The following is a 10,694-nucleotide window of genomic DNA, read 5'->3' as shown; positions in this document are numbered from 1 at the left end:
TACCCAGACTTTAAAAACTAGCTGTGAAACTCCTGTGCTTATGTGTCTAGGTCCTCCTGGAAATAAGCATGCAAAATATAAACTATTCATTGTAGATGATGCATGGACACAGACCCAGGGTTGTGCTGCAACCTGAGCCACCCTGAGCCACTTTGCCCTGGAGAACCCAGCAAAACTATACCTAGATTCTTGACTCGGGGAAATTGAAGTAAGAAGTGTTATTATCTAAGCTTTTAAGTTTGGGGATAATTTTTTTACACAGTAGAAATGAAATACAAAATGCTTTACCTGAAATGACACGCTTGTTTGGGCCCCCCCAAAGTGGATCAATTGGGAGCTCATCCAGGGGGCTTGGTCTTTCTCCCACTGCGGCCTGGGTAGCTCTCCTCTAAGATACTCCTGACCTGACTCCAGCTCCAGGTTCAGCCAAGTCTCTTTCAACGCTGCATTAGGTGTTTTGGGACCAGAACGTTCCTGAGGTATCACTAAGGTCTCTTCTCACTGGAAAAATCTGCTCCCACTGGCATTAAAGAAAGTGGGATTATAAAGTACACAAGCCATCTTGGTAATTATTGACTTATGAGTTTATTGTCATTATTTGGTCCTTAGACGTCTGATCAATTTTGAGTATCTGGGGGAAAAAATCCAGTTTCTGTACCTGGGCAGCTGGTGGTAACCTTGTGAAGCCTGGCCCAGGAGCTTAGCCAAGCTCTCTCTAAGGGCAGTGTATGCCATCTTCCTTTAACATGACCATGAGTCACAGAAAAAATAGGGAGCAGGAGTGGGTTCCTCCCCTAGCGAGTCAGTTCCCAAAAAGTATTTATTAAATGAATAAATAATTTCCTTTTATATCATTGATATGCTATATATATTTATATATTTATACTTAAAGTTTTGTGCCTTGTTTCTCTATTTGACATTATCTTTGAAATGTCCCCAGGCCATTGAAGTCTTTGTAGACATCACTATGAGGGCAGCATCACGCTTCATCCGATGGTGGCCACTCATGGCTGAGCACTACAATCCTTATCTGCACTCTGCCCTGCTCGGCATGGCTCATGCATGGATTTGCTTTATAGAACTTCTTTACCATGCCTGTGTTTAGGGGGTATTTTCTCTGTTAATAATAATGCTGAGATGTACATATATTTTCACTTGCATGTGTGTCTTTGCCTATGATTGATCCCCGAAAGTGCTCCTTAGGTTAAAAGGCAGCAAGAAAGACCACAGCAGCCAGGACGTGCAGGAGCTGGCCTGGCATCACAGCCAGGCCCTTCTGTCCTCCTGTGGGACAGTAGCGATGTCACAGAAAATAACTTTCAGGCAAGGCTACTCTGGGATCATGATTGAGCAAGACAAGAACAAGTCCCCTCCAAGTTCGTGACTGGGCACAGACCGAGCACACACGTTGTCCAGGTTACAAAGACCAAACAGCCCTGTGCTGGCTACTCTGAGCAACCCCTGCGGCTTTGCCAGTCACAGCTTTAGCCTTAATTCTTTCCTCCTGCCTTCTGGATAAAGATGTCCGATCACAATGTCCCCAATTCCTGACAGCATCCAGAGCAAGGCCTTGGGCCCTTCCTCCAACATAAGTCATCCAACAGAAGTCCTAATCCTATCTTAAGTTCTTTTTAATACTCTATTACTGAGTGAAATGAATGTGTTCTGGTGATCTCTGGAGGAACATGATTAAGACTACATGTTGTACAAAACTGCTTTCCCAAAAGGTTGTACCAATTTGCATTCCCACCAGCATTTGAATCTGCTTTGTCTTCCTTCTAGAATTGGTGAGATCAAATGAAATGAAATGATGTATTGCTGACCAAGAAAGGTCTTTCTCCATGTGGAGAAAGCTGTTGCTCCACAATAGAGAACACCTTCTGAGGGTCTCCCACATGGAGGAGGTCAGCCCTAACTACCAAGAATGGCATTCAAACGTGGCGGCAAATTTCACATCCCAGACACCATCACTTCAAATTCATTCATTCATTCTACAAATATTGAGGTGCCTTGGGGATGGAGCAGAGAATAACAAAAATGAAGTCTCTGCTCTTTTTAACTAAGTTTTCATTACAGCAAGAGGAGACAGATAATAATAAATCAAAAAATATACATAAATAGTGTCCACATATTATTTGGTGTGAATAAGTTCTATGAAGAAAACTCGAGATGAGAGGGAGGAAGGCTCCTGGAATGAGCAGACAGAATGTGCTCTGTGAGGAGTGTTTTCTCTGCCAGTGACTTGTGATGTGTTACCCTCAGAGGGAGGCCACGTGGAAACGGTGGTTGGTATGGGCAGACAGGAGGAAAGATTCATAAAGGGTAACTTCTAACTTCCTACTATAATGGTTTTTTTTTTTGTAGGCTTAAAAAATACTACATAACCAAGTTTAAAATTAAACTTGACAAACTGATTCTATTCATCTAGGAGAGGAAAAGTACAATGATAGCTAAAAAGAATTGAAAGCTAAAGAGAGAGCTAAAAAGAGAACTGAGAACTATAGCAATTAAAATGGCAGAGATAGACGGAACAATGGACAAAAAACCTTAGATCCAGAAAAAGCCCATGTACGGTTCATATGGTAAATGTTGAAGGAAATGTCTTAAATGGGTGGGAAAAAGAGGAATAGAGAGCTGTGTAGAGAACTTATTAGAAATGCATAAAAAATAATTTGGCAGCTCTCTTTTCCACCATTAACAAATATAAATTTCACAGGGATTAAAACACTGAACGTTTAAAAACTATGAAGGTACATTAGAAAATATAGAAGAATATGATATACCCATGAGATAGAAAATGCCTATCTCAATATCTGTTTTATGACTATATTTGTAAGTTACACATGTGGCCAAATGAAACAAATGAAAAAAGAATGGATGATTTTTTTAAAGGTTAAAAAAGTATGCAAACCGAAATTGGCTTACAATTCTAACTCTCCAATAAATTGGAAAAGGTAAATCTCAAATGGGGTCCATAGATGAATTCTCCGGTGTTTGCAAGAGTACTTGCCTTGAAAAGAGTCCCATTCATTGCTCATTTGGGGCACTACTGAGGCATTCCACAGATGGTACAGGAACCCCAGAGAGAAGAGCTGACTGGCAGCGTGGGTCATTCCTCTACCACCCCGATCATTGTTATTACAAACATCCCAACTTGACAATACACTGGATCATGGAGAAATTAACTCATGCTCCATTTTGTAAAAATTCATTCCACGCACATCCAGATTTATAAGCCATCATTCAGCAGGTGATGACCCTTTTTACCAAACTATCCAATAACGTTTTCAGTTGCATATCTAAGTGCCAGAGAGTGTTGAATAGGCTGATCAGTTGCAAAGAAGAGAAATGCACTCCAGTTCTTACAGGTACTGATGGTCATGCTGAGAGGCAACAAAGATCCTTTCTGATGGCTGCGCAGCCTGACTTCCTGCAGGCCTTGGGCACTGACCATGACCATTCAGATACAGACGCAAACCCTGGAGGCCCTGTCATTTTGCCATACTTCAAAAACAGGCACCTTCTCATTCCTCTTTTCTGTTTCTCCTATTTCTTTGTTTTCTGTTCTTCCTTCTTGTATTGCACACAAAGTTCCCCGAGAAGTAATTAACTTGGTCCAGCGAGCTGCAATCCTACATGGTATGCTCAGATTTGTCAGAGTTCTCAAAGCAGACTGCACTAAGTTTTCTACTTCTAGAGCTTCACCTGTCCAATATAGTAGCCATTAATTATGTGTGGCTATTTGAAGTTGTGTTTATTAAAAGTCGGTAAAATTAAAAATCTAGTCCCTCTGTTGCACCAGTCACATTTCAAGTGCTCAATAAGCACCCATGGTTTGTGGCAGCCTGTTAAACACAGATCCGGAACCTTCCCAATTCCACCATGGCAGGAAGTGCTACTGGCCAGCCAGTACTGCTCTGGAGGTCATAGGTGTAGCAGTGGGTCCCAGGATCCGAGGCACAGCCATGTCTGCAGCTAACCTTTGTGGACTTGCATCTAATCTCTATAGACAGTGGCCAGAGCTATGTGGCTAGTGTGCAGGTCGAGTTGGGCTTAGAGCATGAGTCCTGTTTTCCTGCAGCAGAGAGAAAAGGGTGGAGGAGCCCTGGGCCCAGCAATGGCCTGCATTCTCCTGACTTCATCCACTGCGCCCTCCAGCAGCCATTTGTACTCTTTGTGCTTCCATTTTTCTCATGCATAAATGATAAGATTTTTTATTTCCCATCCAACTCCGAGCACAGCGTGGAGAAGCCAAGTGACTTATTCACTGAAAGCAGCAAAATGATAATTTTCTAATACCTAAACCAACATTTTGATCACTAGAGAACTCACTGGGAGAAAAAGAACATGCTCACTGGCAAGTTTTGATGAGAAAGAAAATACTGTGGCCCCTTCATCAATAATTTTCTGAGTGGCTTTTTCTGAATACACTTTAAAAATATATGTGTTAATGTTTTATATTCCAAAAGAAACATGTTCTTTTGTACAAAATTCAGATAGTATAAAGGATATTAAGTGAACAATCATAGCTGTGTCCCAGTGTTGACACAAATGGATTCAACCATGCTCACATTACGAGCCAGCTGCTCACCCCGGGTGCCGGAGTCAACAGACTTCCTCCCCCACCAGTCCCCATCAGCAGTAGTACTCCAACATAAATGTATCATCATCTGTTCTACCAGGTCTCTCGTGGGCGGAGACTTAAAATCTTTCCAGTTCTCACTATTAAAAACTTCATAGATGTGAATACAATTTATCTTGTATACTGTGTAAGTAAGTCTGCAAGATCTAGTCTTAGAAGGAGCATGGCTGGGGCAGCAGGCATATACATTTAAAATTTGGCAGCGATTGCCAAATTATCCTCTCCTAAAACCTTGTCAATCGATGTGTCTGCAAAGATAAAATGAAAGTGGCTTTTCCCCTCAACCTTACCTCTGGGGAGTGTTATCAAACTTCTCAGACTTTGCTTATAAGATAGGTATCTTTTTTTGCTTGAATTTATAAATTTTTAATTGTCACTGAGGTTGAACATTTATCACATGCTTATGGCCATGTGTGTTTTTCTCTGAGATAACATTCATATCCTTTGTCATTTTGCCACTGGGTTTTTCATCCATTTCTCTGAAAAAGTTCTTTGCATATTAAGAAAAAAGGCAACCATTATTTTTTTTATGGGCTAAAAGGCCTCAAGCTTAGTGGCTGTGCACAGATAAGAAGTGATGAAAATTTATATGCTTTGACCCATTTATCCCACTCATATGAATTTATTGGAGAATAAATTCAAATAACTAAAAGTTCAATAGAAGACAAGACCTATGCATCCAAAGGTATTCATTTTTTTAAAAATGGAAACAACCAACCCTTAAAAATGAAAATGATATGCAACATGGAAAATGCTTCTGATATAATACTGAATGAAGTAAAGCAAATGGAAAAATATGCATGCAAATGACCTCATGCAAACAGCCTCTTCCTGGTCAGAGAGAGATAACTGCAGGCTGACTCTTCTAATGATAAACATTAAACAAATCAGGAGATAAAGTGTAGAAAGCTAGAGAGGGGTAGAAGCAGAGGTGCACCTGTTCATTGTGTGTTGTCCGATCTACTGGCCTGTGCAAATGTTGCAAAGGACCTCCCTCCACCCAGCCACACTTCCCAGCATCGGTCACCGGTGCACAACTTCATAATATTTGTCATGGCTAGCTATTTTTTATTCTGTTTTTCTTAATAATTTTCTCAGAATTGGCTTTAAATCTAATCATTCTTTTTACTTGGTTGCATCTGTTCTTTAACGATTTATTTATTTATTTTAGAGAAAGAGAGAGAGAATGGGTGGGGGGAGGGACAAAGGGAGAGGGAGAGAAAGAATCTCAAGCAGACTCCATGTCCAGCACAGAGCCCGACACAGGGCTCAATCCCATGATCCTGAGATCATGACCTAAGCAGAAATCAAGTCAGCCACTTAAGCAACTGAGCCACCCAGGCACTCCTTACTTGGTTGCATCTTAAATAATAGTAATATTTTGCTAGTTATATTTTAATGCATATTAAAATTAATATAAAACTATTAAAATTAATATAAAACTATTAAAATAAAAAACTTTTCATTAGTGTCTCTGTAATCAACTCATCACCCTCATGAACAGACACACCATAGTAGGGAATACAAGCGACTAGAAGAGCTACATCTTTGCTTGAAACATTTATACTGTTTAATAAACTAAGTTTAGATGGCACTCGTATCAGCAGAGGTACTTCCAGGACACAGCCTCTTCGTGGCTTTGCCTCTCATCCCAGAGCTGAGTCAGCAAGGCTGCAAGTGGCTAGGAGCCGCACTGAGCAGGCGCCTGCCCTCCGGCTCCCACGGGGCTCTCAGCAACTGACACTAGCCAGGAATAGCAGGGGTTAGAGACTAGAGGCTAGCAAAACTTAGGCACAAAAATGAAAGATTTTTTTTTTTCCTTAAAAAGTCACTTAGGCAAAATGAAATAGTGGGTAGGAGATAAATATTCTTAGGAATTAACCTCCCGGATCAAAACAGCAGTCCTGAGATAATTTAGCAAATGGTCTAAGTGCTGATGACAATCACAAGATCCAAGCTTGGTTGCAGCTGCCCCAGAATCCAGAGCACATCTGCTTTATACCTAAGAAAAATTAAGAAATAATTACTGGAGGAGGAGTTTAGATGGCAGATGGCAGAGGAGTAGGGGACCCTACGTTTGTCTGGGCCCTCAAATCCAGCTAGTTCTCAAATCATTCTGAACACCTGAGAAATCATCTGGAGATCTGAGAAAAGAAATGCAATTCTACAAGTAGAAAAGTGACCACTTTTTGAAAGAGTTCTCAAAGCAGACTTCATCAGGAACAGACACACCAGGTAGGAGGTGCACATCCGGGGTGACGTATCTGAGGCTATAGCACAGGGAAAGGAGCTTGCTTAAGGAGGCGACTGCGAAATATTATAGGTGGTGGAGTGCAAATCAGAACTTTTAGAAGCCTGCTACAGTGGGATATGTCCCTAGCTTAAAGGTGCTCCGGTGGCAAAGTGCGGTGGAATCCCTGGAGTGACAGCATGGTCAGATCCTCGGGGTTGCAAGAAGAATGGATGGTGTCTGAGTATGACAGAATTCCCAGGCATAGGTGAAGCAGGGAAATCAGCTGAGAACTGGAGGGGATTCTGCTAAGTGAAATAAGTCAAGGAGAGAAAGTCAATTATCATATGCTTTCACTTATTTGTGGAACATAAGGAATAACATGGAGGACATTAGGAGAAGGAAGGGAAAATTGTGTGGGGGGGAATTGGAGGGAGAGACGAACCATGAGAGACTATGGACTCTGAGAAACAAACTGAGGGTTCTAGAGGGGAGGGGGGGTGGGGGGATGAGTTAGCCCGGTGATGGGTATTAAGGAGGGCACGTACTGCATGGAGCACTGGGTGTTATACGCAAACAATGAATCGTGGAACACTATATCAAAAACTAATGATGTAGGGATGCCTGGGTGGCTCAGTCGGTTGGGTGTCTGCCTTCGGCTCGGGTCATGATCCCAGGGTCCTGGGATCGAGCCCCGCAGTGGGGTCCCTGCTCGGTGGGAAGCCTGCTTCTCCCTCTCCCTCTGCCTGCCACTCTGCCTATCTGTGCTCGCTCTCTAGGTCTCTGTCAAATAAATAAATAAAATCTTAAAAAAAAAAAAAACTAATGATGTAGTGTATTGGTGACTAACATAAAATAATAAAATAAAATTAAATTAAATTTTAAAAAAACAGTAAGTCTAGGTGCCAGCTAACTGCTCTATGTTGCCATAAACTGTGAACTGCTGCTCAGTTGTGTGACCACTTTCCTGGGAGGGGTCCAGCAAAAGCCAAAGCATAAGTGACCACCGTCCCTCCCATGGAAGGAACAGCACAGGTCCCAGACTCGGGAATGTATAAAATTTGGAGTTTTGAAACTCAGCTCTGCGCCTGAAATAAAAATGCTCGGTCACAGTCCAGGTGAACGCAGAGTTCTGAAACCGAGGAGACAAGAGTGATTGACTGCTTTTCTGTAAGGGCTCACTGAAGAGTTGTGGGGAGCTAACTTTCAGCTCCGGAGAGCAGAGGGCCACCATATTCATCCCACCCATCTGCGCTAAAAGCCTTCAGGAAGCAAAACAGTGCCACTTAGTGGAATCAGGAGCTACTTACACTGAGCCCTGCCTCTGCGGAAGGGAGGCGCATTTGCAAAAGCGCAAGTACACCAGGAGACCCATGCAAACAACTGGTTACCAACAAGTTTACTGATCATAGAGGACAGCAGAGTTCAGCTCTTGGGGAAAAGGATATATTGCATTCATTGTCTTTTTATTCTTTAGTCTTTCAGTATTATTTCTTTCAACTATTTTCTTATTTTCTCAATTTTTAAAAATTCTTTTTTTTGTTTTGAGAATTTTATTTATTTCTTTTATAGAGAGGGCGAGAGAGAGAGAGAGAGACAGCATGAGCAGGGGGGACGGGCAGAGGGAGAGGGAGAAGCAGACTCACGGCTGAGCAGGGAGCCGGGTGCGGGGCTCGATCCCAGGACCCTGAGATCATGACCTGAGCTGAAGGCAGACACTTAACTGACTGAGCCACCCAGGGGCCCCCAAAATTTATATATATATATATAAAAGTTTTTATTTCTGATTTGGGGATCTAGTTTCTTTTTACAAGCAGACCGAAACACACCCAGGATCTAGTATTTTCTTCTGTTTTCTTTTTTGTTGTTGTTGATTTTGTTTTGTTGTGTTTTGCTTGTTTCTTTGTGTGTTTTTTTAGCTTTTTTAAAATTAAATTCAATTAGCCAAAGGATAGTATAGTACATCATTACTTTTTGATATAATGTTCAATTATTCATTAGTTGAGTGTATCACCAAGTATTCATTGTATCACGTGCCTCTTAAATTCCTGTCACCCAATTACCCCATCCCCCCCACCCACTTTCCTTTCTGCAACCCTCAGTTTGTTTCCCGGAGTCAAGAGTCTCATATGGTTTGTCTCTCTCTCTCTGATTTCTTCCCATTCAATCCCCCCCACACACCTATTGTCCTCTGCACTATTCCTTATGTTCCACATATGAGTGAAACCATATAATAATTGTGTTTCTCTGATTGACTTATTTCACTTAGCATATTACCCTCTAGTTCCATCCATGTCGATGCTAATGGTAGGTATTCATCCTTTCTGATGGCTGAGAAATATTCCATTGCATATATATACCATATCTTCTTTATCCATTCATCTGTCAATGGAAATCTTGTCCTTTCCAGAGTTTGGCTATTGTGGACATTGCTGCTATAAACACTGGGATGCAGGTGCCCCTTTGGATCCCTACATTTGTATTTTTGGAGTAAATACCTGGTAGTGAAATTGCTGGGTCATAGTGTAGATCTAGTTTTAACATTTTGAGGAACCTCCATACTGTTTTCCAGAGTGGCTATACCAGCTTGCATTCCCACCAGCAGTTAAGAGGTTCCCCTTTCTCCACATCCTTGCCCACATTTTTAAAAATTATTTATTTGAGAGAGAGAGAGAGAGAAAGAAAGATAGTAGAGAGAGCACTGAGCTGGGAGGAGAGGGAGAAGCAGAGAGAGAGAGTATAAGCAGGAGGAGTGGCAGGCAGAGGGAGAAGCAGGTTCCTGGTTGAGCAGGGAGCCTGACACAGGACTCGATCCCAGGACCCTGGGACCATGACCGGAACCAAGACAGAAGCCCAACTGACCAAGCCACCCAGGTGCCCCCTTGCCCACATTTTTTGTTCCTGACTTGTCAATGTTAGCCATTCTGACTGGTGTGAAGTGGTATCTCACTTTGTATTTTCCTGATGGCAAGTGATGTGGAGCATTTTTTCATCATGTTTCTGTTGGTCATTTTTATGTCTTTGGAGAAATGTCTGTTCATGTCTTCTGCCCATTTCCTGACTGGATTATTTGTTTTTTGGATGTTGAGTTTGAGAAGATCTTTATAGATCTTGAATACTACCCCTTTTTCTGATAAGACATTTGCAAATATCTTCTCCCATATGTAGGCTGCCTTTTAGTTTTCTTTCTTTTGCTGTGCAGAAGATTTTTATCTTGATGAAGTCCCAATAGTTCATTTTGCTTTTGTTTCCCTTGTCTTTGGAGATGTGTCTAGCAAGAAGTTCTTGCAGCTGAGGTTTAAGAGGTTGCTGCCTGTGTTCTTCTCTGGGATTTCGATGGATTCCTCTCTCACATTTAGGTCTTTAATCCATTTTAAGTTTATTTTTGTGTAGGGTGTAAGAGAATGGTCCATGCCTCTGCATGTGGCTGTCCAATTTTCCCAACACCATTTGCTGAAGAGACTGTCTTTTTTCCCTTGGATATTCTTTCCTGCTTTGTCAAAGATTAGTTGACCATAGAGTTGAAGGTCCATTTCTGGGCTTTCTATTCTGTTCCATTGACCTAAGTGTCAGTTTTTGTGCCAGTACCATGCTATCTTGATGATCATGGCTTTGTGATATAGCTTGAAGTCAGGCAATGTGATGCCACCAGGTTTGGTTTTCTTTTTCAACATTCCCCTGGTGATTCAGGGTCTTTTTTTGTTCCATACAAATTTTAGGATTGTTTGTTCCAGCTCTGTGAAAAATGTCAATGGTATTTTGATAGGGGTTGCATTGAATTTGTAGATTCCTCTGGGCAGCATAGACATTTTAACAATGTTT

This window comes from Neomonachus schauinslandi, chromosome 3 (assembly GCF_002201575.2).
Source record: "Neomonachus schauinslandi chromosome 3, ASM220157v2, whole genome shotgun sequence".
Classification (NCBI taxonomy): Eukaryota; Metazoa; Chordata; class Mammalia; order Carnivora; family Phocidae; genus Neomonachus; species Neomonachus schauinslandi.
The sequence above is the reverse complement of the archived record's forward strand: the minus strand, read 5'-3'. Positions refer to the sequence as shown.